A 13,754-nucleotide genomic window follows, 5' to 3' on the forward strand; every position below is an offset into this window, starting at 1 on the left:
CTCATTCCTGTTAAGTCCAATACACAGGGAAAGATGTCCCTGCCAGTGACGCTGTTCTGGGGGTCAGAGCCATGACCGGGGTACTCTGAAGTTCCCATTTCTTCAACAGGACTAAGGCAAATGGGAAAGATGAGGATCATGAGGGCTTTTCCCAGCTCCATTTCTCACCTGGTGGGAAATGAGAGCCAGAAAGATCAAGAGCTGTCTGCTATCCTTTCGGTGTTAAATTCTCTTTAGCAAAAAACAAAAAGCTCATTTAATTTCTTAATCATTGCCCTGCCTCCTCTCTGTATGCCCCAGCTTTGCTCCTTACGCCATCAGATTACGCACTGCTACCTCCCTACCCCCTTTGCAGACACCTGCAGGCCCCCAGGCCACTCCCCCTCATTCCTTCACCGCGTTAGCTCTTGGCTCACTGTCACCTCTCCAGTCCTGCTCCTGCTGTAGTTCAGTATAGACAAGCCCTCCAGTACCATGGGGCTCTCAGGCCACTGACCAGCTCGACTGCAGTGTTGTGATCATGGACTCAGTCTCAGCCTGCTCCCACAGTCACACCTTAGCCCTAGTCACCACCAGCAACCACACCCCAGCCTGCAACATGATCTTCATACCATACCTCCTGCCCTTCCCTCTCTCTCGGTCTGGTGCCCTGTCCAGCAGTTCTTCAGCCTCACCAGACCTGGAGTTTACAGCCCCTACCACCTTTTCACGCCCCCCCCCCAACCTGAGATTCTCTGGTCCTCCTTCTCATCCCCTCAGCGCCCCCAGGCCCTGGGGTTTCATCCCACTCTGTGCCGGGAGGAACTGAACATGGCCGGGTAAAAGGATGTGGGCTGACAAAGCTCTGGTTCATGACTGCCAGGCTCGAGGAAGTTCCTGACCTTGCCCTGCAACTCTGCACTTCCGGGTCCCTTAGTCCCCCAGGTTCTCTTTGGCCGTTGACCCTGACACCTCCTCTCTTCCTCATTCTGGGCTGCTGCCCTTGCTTCCTATTTCACTGAGAAAACAGGCCATTGGCAGATGGCCTGCTCCGGCTGCACTCCCGTGTCCCCCTGCTTGTGACAGTGGTGAGCCAGTGGTGCTCCTTTCCAAGTCCGTCCTCTGTCTGGACATCGCGCCCAGAGCATCACTGCAGGGCTGTCCTCCCATCTCTTCTGGGTCATTCCCAGAGGCCTCTGAACGTGCTGTGGTGTCTTCCATCTTGACCGCCGCACCAGTTGCCCCCTCTTCCCTTTACAGCAAACCCTTACCAGAGTTATCCACACCCTCCTTTTCCCGCTTTCTTCTCCTTTTCTCTTCAACTCTCTCCAGTTGGGCTTCTGTTCCCATCAGTTGACTGTAACAGCTCTGGTCTGGGTCACCAGTGGTTCCCCTGTTGCCAAAGGAATATGATTCTCCATCTTCAAATTAACCTGTCAGAAACATTTGACATGAACCAATGGACACCTTCCTTCTTGCAAACACTTTTTCTTTTCTTTCTTTCTTTTTTTTTTAAGATTACTTTATTTGAGAGAGATAGAGAGAGAGTGAGTACATGAACATGAGTGGGAGAGGCAGAGGGAAGAGGAGAGAGAATCCCAAGCAGACTCAGTGCTGAGCGCAGAGCCCGACACGGGGCTCGATCTCATGACCCTGTGGGCAAACACTTTATTTATGTGGCTTCCTCATGTTCCACTGGCCACTCATCCTCATTTCCTCTGTGGGTCCTTTGTCATCTCCTCCAACATTGGAATCCCCAGGGCTCAGTCCTTGGGCTTCTCTATTTGCATGGAACTCCCCTGATGAACTCCTGCATCTCGGAGCTTTAAATAACAATGACATGCTGCGGACTCCTCATTTTATCCCACAGCCCAGATCTCCCTGCTGAACCTAGCACTCATACATTGAACTGGCCACTCTCCATCTCCATTAAGGTGGCTAATCAACTAACAGATATCTCAGACTTTAACATATCAGAAAACACGCTTCAGATCTGTTTTCCCTAACCTGGTCACTCAGTCTTCCCCACCAAAGGAAAGAACTCTCATCCATTTGTGTAGGCCAGAAACTTCGGAGTCCTTTCTCTTTCACGTCTTAGACCCCATATCCAGTCCATGAGCCAGCCCTGTCTGTTCCGCCTTTGAAATATATCCAGCATTCAGCCTCGACTCACTTTCTTCACTGCTACCACCTGGTTCGAGGCACCACTGTCCCCCATTGGGATTACTGCAATAGCCTAATGGGGCTCCCTGCTCCTACTCCTGCCCTGCCGCTGTTTTCCACCCAGGAGTCAGAGTGATTGTTCTAGAACATAAATTGTCATGCTCTACTCAGGAAAGAAGCCAGTCTCTTGCTGAGGCTTGCAAGGTCCTATGTGATCAGCCTTTATGACCTCTGTGACTTCATCCAGCATCTCTCCTCTCTCCGTATAGCCACCTTGGCCTTATTTCCCTTCCTGGTGTATGCCAAACACACTCACACCCCAGGGCCTTTGCACTTGCTCTTCCCTCTGCCTGCAGTGCCTTTTCTCCTAGTTATTTTTGTGAGTTTCCCTATTTCTGTCAGGTGTCTGCATAAATGCCATTAGGAAGACTTCCCTAGTCACGCTATTTAAAATAGCAAATGCCTGCCTTCTGCAGCACTCCCTGCCCCTCTAACTCTAAAAAAATTCTTTTTCTAGTCTCCCGCTATTAGGATGCCTCCAGCATATAGAACAGTCTCTGGCACTTAATAGGCCAGCATAAATCCTTCTTGAGTGAATGAAAGACTTTGAGACTGTATTTGAATCTTAAGGCAGAACCTTACAGATTCTCGAAGCTCATTTCATGGCAAAGTAGACCTGTTGTAGATTGGATGAACTCTAGAAGCTTCTGCACTTGAAGAATGGTCATCCAGATTTATGCACGGTCATAGACTGGGCCCTGGAGTAATTGGTTAGCAGTCCTGAGTGCATACGTGTTTCAAATGGAGTTGAGGAAATGAGATTAAAGATCTCATCCACAGTTTGTTTTTATTGGTCTAAAGCTGGTTGCTGCTGCACCTGCGAATTCGTGGAGCCGACAGCTCTTTTGTGTGGTGCGATTGCTGTGTATGCCTGGAGGCGATCCTGTGCCTCATGTGAGGGCTTTTTACCAGGTGGAAAAGCGCCGTGGTGGTTATTCACAATAGGCAAGATAAGTGTCCTAGGTTGTCATTTGTTTCTGTTTGAACTGTCCCCGGAAAGCCGAGCAGAAAACTGAACAGTGGATTCTACAACTACAAATTGCAGCAGGATTTTTTTCCCCTCACCTGCCTTAAAGCAAAGTTGCTTGTTTTAAAAAGTGACCTAGAAGCGAACTTGTGGTGACATTTAAAATTACACAAATTGAAAAAGGCAAATGGTGCACTTTTGCATGTATTGGAATTCTCTTTCCCTCGGTGTTTGGTTTCGGCAAGCATGAGGAGGAGGAAAGGGGATGGGTTTTAAAGTCAGACAGTCCTGGGTTGGAAGAATGCACACACTGTTGCTAGTTTGCAGGTGTGACCTTGGGCCAGCCTCCCGGTCTCTCCGCGTCTCCGTTTCTTTCCCCGTTAAATGGCGGATAACGGCATCAACTTCACGGAAGTGCTCCGAGGTTTTGGTCAGATGATCAGGCTCGGTGCCTGGCACACACGTACTCAGTTTTGGGGAGAACTGCCATGTTGCTTTTGCACAAAGCAGATGACTCCTGTTGCACAGAGGGAAGGTTTAGGTACAGAATGAGACACAGGGAAGGCACATCAAACACTGGTGAGCAAAGCTGGGCCTTTTCCTACAAGTCACGTGTTTCCCAGTGCTTGTCAGCTCTTTCCTGTCCACCTGCACCTGTCAGCTCCCACAACACCGCCCAGCACTGCTCCTGTGACCCAGGGAAGGACTCACTTCTCATTTTCCAAGAAATCTTCCCTCCCCATTCCCTCGCCTTGGGTGCCCTCAAAGCGTTACCTGTCAAATGTTTCCTGTACATGTCCTCTTTCCGTGGTTGGAATTTTTCCCAATTAGGGCCAAGTTCATTAACAAAAGCAGAATAATTCCAAATTATTGGAATTGTTTTCGTAAGAGTAAGGCCATCCCTATTTTCTGGCATAACTTGCTTAACAGGAGTGGGATAAGGGTGGTAGAATGATTGGATATAGAGATGGATTCAGAGGTTGTTCAAACAAATACAAACTTTGGGAAGAGCGATCTTGCAAAGGCAGGATTTGCGGTGTAGATATCCTCATATCTGCCCAGACATCTTCAGTGGTGCTCATGCCTGGCCATTACTCTTTAGATCTTGTAGCTCTTCCTCCAATATAACACCTTTCTGCTGTTTTAGCGAGCATTCATTACACAGACTCGAAATCCGGGCAGCAGGTCAGGTAGAGGGAAATCTGCTTTGGACTCAGCCCCGTCTGCCTGCTGTCTGCCACCAGGTGTCAGCAGAGCCTGCCTAGACCTCAGAGTCTCAAGGGCGAGAGGGCTGGGCATTTGTCAGTGACTGTGCTTAGTGGGTATGTTTGTCCACCTGTCAAATCAGCCTTTAGCCGGACTCCTTTAGCTGAAAGTCAAAGCCTTCAGCCTGTAAATGGTATGGAGTTTTGTACTTTTGTTTAAAAGTGATCATATGGCTGCTACTGCCTAAAATTCAGATTTATTTCAAAAGACAGTGCCGAATTATTTCAAAGCCAATACCTACCTTTAATCGGACCTCAATAATCTTACTTATTCCTAAAAAGAATACCATGATGCATTTATGCTTTGCAAAATGCCTCTGCTTATTTGTCGAGCATTATTTTTTAAAGCTAAAGATTGAAAAGTGACAAGCAAGTGTTAATAGGTCCTTTCTTAAAGCTTCCAAGGATACCGCATTATGTGCAACTTCCTTTGTTTAGCTGAGCTTAGATGCGTAAACAAATCCCTTTCCAAACCAGTGATATTAGACAAGACACTCTGCTCAGTGGAGGGCCTGGAAGCGATATGATTTCTGCACGTGAAAAGGTGAGTGATGGCAGAGCCCAGAGCTTTGGAAGCAGAGTGACTCCCACCTCAGGGACATGGTAGCATGAGGTGCTGTCTCTTCCCTTCTGAAGGCTGGAAGTGCTCACATGCAACATCCCATTAACTCTTCGATAGTTTACAAAAAGCCTTGTGTTTATTTCTAGGTTATTTAATAAGTTAAGAAATACAGCTTTAAGTTCATAAACAGAATAAATAAATAAATAAATAAAAACCCCAAACCAACCTCCCAGAGCGCAGAACTGCCTCTGTGGGCTTTCTTCATGATTCAGCTCAAGTCTGTCTGATGGAAACAAACTCTAGGGCAGAGGGCTGGATTAGCCCAGGAGCAGGGCCTGAGATGGCAGGATCTCTGTATAGCTGGTGACTCTGTTGGGGTTGAATTTCGGTCCCCAGTCCTGTCAGTGCCACTTAGCTCTTTAAGATGCCGGGGAGAGACTTGGTCACACTTGGGATGAAACACAGGAGCTAGAAAGGAGAGAGGACCATCCTAGGAAGGTCTGCATCAGATGGGAGCTCCTCAACTCCTCCCAAGCTCTCCCTTTTCCAAACTGTTACAGGCCTGGGCAGAATGGGGCTTCCCTGACCTCGAGAGCATTCTATGTATGGTCTTAGGTCTCCTATATGTGATGGAAACATGTTGAGACCTGTGTGCAGAGGTTCTGCTGACTGGCCTTCCTCAGATCTCTAGACCAAGGGGACAGAGTAATTTATTGAGATGGGAATTTGTATGCAATTCTCTGTATTCTTTTCTCCTCTCATTCCAAGGTAGTCAAGGCTCTTCGGTGTTTTAACCCAGGGGTGCTTGAAGACTGAAAGCAGAAGCAGCTTGAAGACAGATTCTTTCAGTCTTTCCTGGAGCCTTATCCTGGTCAGGCAGATTTTGCTACGAGGCTTGAGGTGGAGGGAAAGGAGGAGCGGACTGGATGGCTGGAATGATTCCACAACGTAGGTTCTACCCCTGGCAGGGGTCTGTGTTCTGGGGAGGAAATAGCTACCCCCGAAGGGGCAAGCCCTCCCACTCTACCCAAGACTCTGGACCTCCACTCCTCACAGGAGCCGACAGGTTGCTCAGCTTCCCAGGATCACATGGATAGAGACAGCAGGCACCTCTGGGAAAGCCAGTGTGAACCGAAGACTGAAAGAGTCTCCCCGGAATACTTTGCCCCAGGACTTTTGCATAGCCTAGAAGGTAGAGGATAAGGAAGCTCAATAATGTGAGTGGGTGAGATTGAATTTCAAGCCAGATGGGGACCTGGAATCTGACTTAAGAAAAGAAAGAGGATGTATACGTGTAACTAATAGTACACTGTATGTTAACTAACTGAAATTTAAATAAAAACTAAAAAAAAATAGGAAATTTCTTTCACAAATATTTGTAATCACAAATTCATACACAACGTACTAGAGTTGGCCCAACTTAATATTTAAGGAAGGACAGTGTAGCCTCTTGGTTTCTGTTGCCAACCAAAAGGATAATTTGATAAAAATGGAGAACAGAATAAAATTCTACTTCCAAATTATCAAAAGAACCCTCTCTTCTTTTTTGAGAATTAAAAAATATGTGCAACTTTTTACCAAGTTAAAAAAACATCAATCATACTAAAAGACTTTTACCACAGTTTCCTGACCTAACTCCTCTCTCTTTGGTGAAGGGTGTGTTTTAAATTCGGTGTGGACACTTTTAATTTAGAAACTCATGTCTTTCAGTTTGGGGAAGTTTTCTTGTGTAGGTTCTCTGATGATTTCTTTCTTCTCTGTTTCCTTTGTTCTCTCTGGCATTTCTATTAGCCAAATATTGGACTCCTGGAATTGTTCCTCTGGGCCTTTAACTTTTGTTTTTTGGTTTCCCTTCCTGGCAAGTGTACTAAGTTTTATCTTTCTATTTTTTTCTATTTTAAAATATTTTTGCTATCATATTTTCAATTTTTTTTCTAATTCTCTATTTCTTTTCTATAGTGTCCTTTCCTTCTTTTACGGGTATAATATCTTCTCTTTTCTCTCTAAAGATATTATTAATTGACATTTTATCTAAATGTTTTAGTCTGCTGCCCGTATTGTCTCTGTTTCCTCTGGGTTCCTTTTCCCAGTGGTTTGCTTTGGGTTCTTTCTTACCTGGTAGAGGCTTTCCCTAAATGTCTGTCCACTTATATTTAAGCTTGAGGTGCTAAAATGCTCCAAAGTAGTACCCTACATCCGGGTGGAACCTGTTTCTCCATGGCGTTCCAGGCCCCAGAGCCCAGAGAATAAACCTCCAGAGTGGCCTGGGGCTCCCAGGATTTGGAAGGGTGAGTGAGCCAGCTTCTTAGGGATGTCACTTTCCGTGACCACTCCAGTTGGAGCTTCCTCCAATCAACTCTACCTTGGCAATTCCTACTTCTCTGTCCACTTTCCATCTCCAAAATGGAATGAACTCTGTTGTCCTTTTATCTTCTGGTCTCTCTGTCTTCAAGGGCTTATTATACCTATATTATCCCTTTTCTCCATTTTCGTAGGGTTTCCAGAGATGCTATAGTGCATACGGTCATTCTATCATGTTTAACTGGAAATCCTCCTCCGTCCTTCCTGCCTTGAAAAAAATTGAAGTATAATTTATATGCGTTAATATGTGAAGATCTTAAGTGTATAGTTCAAGAGTTGTGACAAATGTGTAACCTACAGCCCAATCTGTGTCTTTACAGAGCATGGCCATGACCTCAGACATTTCCTTCTCCCCTTCCCAGTCTCCTCCCTGCCTTTCTGCCACCAGCAGCCGCTGTTCTGATTTCTGTCACCATAGATGAGCTTTGGGGCCTCATTTTTGGATGTTTGAGGGAAATATGTACACAGTCTAAATTACTCTCCCAACTTAACTCACTGAAGAATAGCTCTACTACAAGAAATTGGACGGGGCGCCTGGGTGGCTCAGTTGGTTAAGCGACTGCCTTCAGCTCAGGTCATGATCCTGGAGTCCCGGGATCGAGTCCCATGTCGGGCTCCCTGCTCAGCGGGGAGTCTGCCTCTCCCTCTGACCCTCTTCCCTCTCGTGCTCTCTATCTCTCATTCTCTCTCTCTCAAATAAATAAATAAAATCTTTAAAAAAAAAAAAAGAAATTGGAATTGAAGAGAGAACAATGCCATTTTATTTTTTTAAAAAGCACAAAATTTGGCCAATTCTAACCTCGTTTTTCAGGAGTGAAGAGAGATTTATTGTCTCCTAGATAGGCTTTTGAGGAAATCTGTTTCCTCCATAACCAACAGAACTTCATATCTCGTATTTAGTTAAATACTCGGTAATCAAAAAAGATCCTTAATGTCTTTGAACCCACATCATGCCCCCTTTACAGATCTTCAAGGTCATACTCTTCTTTGTTCTTCTGAACAAAAAATGAGATTTCCCTGTTTTCAAATATGTATCTGACCTCTATCAAAAAACATTTGACTAGCCATCCTTAAAGTACCTTCTGAAGTGTGTGCATTCATGGGCACAGGGCCCTCATGGCAGGGGTGGCAGTGAGGGGTGGGTGTTGGGGGGCTGCCATGTGCACAGAGGGAGCCTGTAGTATTGCTGTGTTAAGAACTGGGTGTGCTAGTTGCTTGGCTTCCGGTTGGTGGTTGCTCCCTTCGTGTAGACCTCTTGTGAATGACAGGAGCCATATTTAAAAAGGCCATGTCTGAGAATCTTTCCTACAAACAAGTTCAACAACCTCTGCAGGACAAGCCAAACCATGGGAAGGGAGACCTCATGCAGTAGTGCAGTAACAGCTAGTATTTAGTGAGTGTGTAGTCTCTGCGGGTCCTCACCACTTTATGTAAATTTTCTCACTCAGTTACTCTGCTAGTAAATGATGGAGGGGGCATTTAGAGCCTGCTCACAACCGACTATACACTATCTTGGTAAGGAAGGCAGGAGGGACTCTAGGGGTAAAAGGGAGGCTCCTTATACTCACTGGATGTGCTAGAAAAAAATTCCTAACTGTAGCTACCATGAGTGATACTTTCTTTGCTTCTCAGTACTTTCTGATGACTCCTCAGGATGAGTCAGCTCAGAATTCCGAGAATGAACACTGCACAAGAACGCCCTTCCTTCTCTTTCCATTGCTCCTGCCCTGGTTTGGGCCCTCATCATTTCTCATCTTGACCATCGAGACACTCTCCTGTCTGGTGTCCTTACCTACAGACTCTCATCCATCGGGTCCGTCTGTCACGCTTGCTGCCAGAGTGCTCCTTTAAAAATGCAAGTCTGACTGTGGCCCTCCCTTGTTTAAAACCACCAGATCGTCCCCATTTCCTTCAGGATAAAGTGCAGACTCTAGCATGGCGCTGGGGACTTCTTGGCTTAATCTCAAGCCACATCTCCAACCTTTTGCTGGTGATTTGGCAGTGCCCTCCTCTCTCCCATAGCTGTCTTCTGTCCCTACCATGTGTTCTTTCTGGACACACCAGGCTTCTACCTACCTCAGGTTTCTCACACTGTTCTCTGGAATGTTCCACTCTCTCTCCACCAGACTATCATTCATCTTGGGAGACAGTCAAGGACCACCAGTCTCGAAGATCTTTTCTGACCCACCTCTCCCACCACCTCACAGCTAGTAGACTCGATTATGCTCTCCTTTGGGTCCTCACCATGTCCTGGCCAGTCTTTTATAGCCGTTAGAATACACTGTTGCCTTCCTTTCTTATATGTTGATCTTCCCCACAAGATGGGGCTCTCTTCAGGTTTGGGGATCAAGTCTTATTCACAGTTGTAGCTCCACTGCTTGGCCCATATCAGGACTTAATAAATGTGCAGGTCTATTTATTTACATATGAATGAATGGGTTCACTTTCCCTATTGCGTCTATATTCATCTAAAAGCTACTGGGCTTTCTGGAATTACATTAAGGAATTCACGTACCAGCAATAACAGCCAGATAACTCAGCCTATGCCCAAATTGCCTGATGAGATTATCTGTGTCTCACAGCTAGGACCACAATTTCTCCTTCTTTTATATTCTCTCCATGTCCTGACACAGTGTTGGATGTGTACTATCTGTTTAAAATGTATTTGTTGATTTGAGTTGGCTAGGTTGGGGGATACGAAAGACAGGTAAAATGTGGTCCCCACCATTGAGGACCTGACACATAAAAAGGGAGACAGGACAGGTCCTGGGGCGGGGGGGAGGGAAGCCTCATTAAAACCAATTACTGAGACTTTCTTCCAAAGTCCCCAAAGATGCCTGCACATATCCCCAGAGAAGCCCTTCCAAATTACATGACCGTGATGAAGGTCTTCCTTCACCATATGATTTGTTGCAGGAAAAATAAGGAAGGAATTTCGAAGCAGTTAAGGTCACTTTGTACTAAGACGGTGGCACTCAATCATGTTAAATAAAACGTCAGTTGATAGTTACTGTGTCATTCTTTCCACATAATTTTATGCACAGTGGATAATTTTATTATATATCGGTGTCTATGAATTGGATTTGACTAAATTATTGATTTTTAAGAATTTAGTAAGAATATGCAAACAAATGTGTGTCCCTTATTTAAGGAACCTGAGAAGGAAATGACAAGATACTGATGTGTTGTGAGGACTGTGGTGGGCTTTTTGTGTATGAATACCTTTATCTGATCTTGTGCACAACCCTGGGACATAAATATTGCGTCCCCTCCTTAGAGATGAGAAGACCGAAGCTCAGACACACTAATTTGCCTCAGATCTCTACAGCCAATATCACAGAGCATAGGCTCGAAATTTTAGAGGTTTTCACATTATGCTACCTACAGATACTCAAATCTAAATTCATTCACATGAAATTTTGGGTTCAGTCCTTCACGAATTGTCAGCCATAAGATTCTATTGGCGAATACCTATGGTGTGTGTGTGTGTGTGTGTGTGTGTGTGTGTGTGTGTGTGTGTGTGTGTCTATTTTTTTTTAAAGATCTATTTATTGAGAGAGAGAGAAAGTACGCATGTGTGCACACACGCATGAGTGACGGGGGGAGGGCAGAGGAAGAGGGACAGCGAATCCTCGAGCCATCTGCTTGCTGAGCACAGAGCTGACTCGACTTGGGGTTTAATCTTACGACCCTGAGATCATGATCTGAGCCGAAATCAAGAGTCCAACACTTAACTGGGCCACCCAAGCGTCCCTGTATATTTATTTCTTATATGTGTACATGTATTTAAGTTTTAAACATGAGAAATATCTTAGCTGTTAGATTGCCAAAAAAGAAAAAAAAAGATGCACAGTATACAAAATGAACACAAGCTTATATATCGCAGTATTTCTGTGTAGTAACAGCATGAGGAAACCTAGAATAGCATTTGCAGTGTGGAGGTAATTTGACAATATACCTAAATCAGTATCACACAAACCCAGTGACTCATTGAAATCTCTTTGGGAATTCTATGGGCACAGCATGACAGTGGTTAAGATCACAGATTCCGGGGTCTGTAGGACTCTGGACAGTTTACTTTGAGCTCAATTTTACTCATCTGTAAAATTAGGCCAGCAGTGCCTACTGCAAGGGCTGTCATCAGGATTCAACATCAGGATGTCTGTCACGTGCTTAGCAGGTGCCTGTCCACAGCATGGCTCAGTGATGGGTAGGTAGCTCTTGCCGTTGGCTGGATATGCACAATTCTTAGCTACCACCTGAAATCATCGCTAGTACAGCACTAGGATTGGGCTGTACATACTCTGGAAAGTTCTGGAAAGGCCAATAAGATATTAGCGAGATGCACTCTCCTGGTCATGAAGATTGAGAGGGCATGGGGAGGCTGATGTTGGGTGCTGGTTAATCATGGGAAGCTTCTAGGAACGCCAATGTTTGGAGGGAGAAAAGCGTGTGGCACAGAAGAGGAGTCAGCACAATGTCTGAAACTGTTTTCATATCACGGTGAGCAGGGTGAACAAAGCCGGATTCTACCAGGCAGCCAACTTTGAATGTCTCAGCTGTGCTCTTGAATGTCTGTGGGTATTTCATCGTGCAGTCGCATGGAGCTTGTATTCTGGACTTTCTGGGAAGCCTCCGTTTCCAAGATTCAGTCCCATTGTCAAAGCCCAATTTCTGATTTTTGGATTTGGCAATCTGAAACCCTGAAATGGGAAAACCCGCCAATCTCAGTCTTTAAACACTAAAATAGAAATGAGGCATGGGGGTGCCTGAGTGGCTCATTCGTTTAAGCATCTGCCTTCGGCTCAGGTCTTGATCCCGGGGTCCTGGGATCAAGCCCTGTGTGCGCTCCCTGCTCAGCAGGGGGTCTGCTCCTCCCTCTCTCTCTGCTTCTCCCCCTACTCTCCCCCACCCATGGCTTGTGCTCTCTTTCTCTCTCAAATAAATAAAATCTTAAAAAAACAGGTCATGGAGAAGAGACAGGGGAGCAAGAGGAAGAGGAGGGAGGCATGTAAGGGCAGAGAGAGGAGAAAGAACCAACGCAAACCCGGGGCTCACACCCAGGCAGGGGGGCTGGGCAAGCACATTACATAGAGCAGAGCACGGGAGGGCTGGGAGGATGCTGGGCATGAAACCCCTGTGCACGCCCGACCCCCCAAAAGCCCCTTGGTGCCGCCACTGGCACCCCACCTGAAGCCTGGAGGGAGACTTTCAGGGACCCTGGGCCTCCTGTCAAGGGCCCTGTGGACAAATTTCCAGGGTTGGGAGAGGGGCCGTAACTTCTCGCTCCACTGTGAATGGCCCAGTGAATTATCCTGACACTCAGCTTAAGTGGCCAGGCTCCGCAGTGTCTCCACAAAGAGGGAACCTCAGAAGTGGGCAGTCTTTCAGAGGGACTTAAGACAATTCTCCCAAGGGCAGGAATGTTGTTTCCTACCTTAGCCTTGAGGTTTTAAAAGACTCAAATGAGAGTGTTTTGTGATTCTGGGCTTAACGCTTTCACCCTATTTCCCATTCCATCACACCCCTCAGGGCTATGAAATTTGGATTATTTTTTAATCTTCCCTCCCCATTTCCATTGTTCTGGTGTTGAACTGATTATGCAGAACTCTGTATTGATGGCTCTGTGGCACCTTCCCTCCAGGGATGGAGCTCTGCTTTCTAAACATCCCCCTTAATCCTTTTATGGGGGGGTGGTGGCTGCACCGGGGTGCTCACCCCGTCCATCAGGGCCCACAGAGACTGAGCTTGACAGGCGCTGGGGACGTGCACCACACAGAACAGGAGGCCCGAGGTGCTAGGACCCCACACCTGCTGCCCTAGGACCCCACACCTGCTGCCCTCCCCTCCAGCCACCCTCTCAGGTGACACTGGTGGTTAAAAGAAAGTATACATGGCAATTGAACCAGACCTGCCCACGGAAGAGAATAGGAGGCAAGCTAGCTGGGAGCTGTCACCTGGAATCACCCACTGGGAAGTGCGGAGTCACCCCCAGGTGAAGGACAGCCAGGAGGATAGGGGAGTGACAGTCCCACCCGCAGCGACAGGCATAGCAACACTTCAACTCAAAGTGAACACAGATTCTCTGCATCGGAGCCAGCCTGGTAGTGTAAGATATTTTGCCTCAACTTGGGGATGTTTGTGATCAACGGATCGACACGGGGTGCCTGCTTTCATTTTCATTTATATTTGTTACTCGGGACACCTCTCCCTTTCCCAACTTTTTACCTCTGGCCCTTCCAGAACTTTCCAGGGTGTATATACACTCAAGCCTCCTCCTAGCGCACAAGGGGATGATTTCAGGGGGGTAGCACAGCGAGAAAGTTAGTCTTGTTTCACTTCTCCAGGTGTTCTGGTTGGGTGGAGGAGGTGGCCTCGGGTTGCCCTTGGCAAGTCT

The sequence above is a fragment of the Zalophus californianus genome, chromosome 3, assembly GCF_009762305.2.
Source record: "Zalophus californianus isolate mZalCal1 chromosome 3, mZalCal1.pri.v2, whole genome shotgun sequence".
NCBI lineage: Eukaryota > Metazoa > Chordata > Mammalia > Carnivora > Otariidae > Zalophus > Zalophus californianus.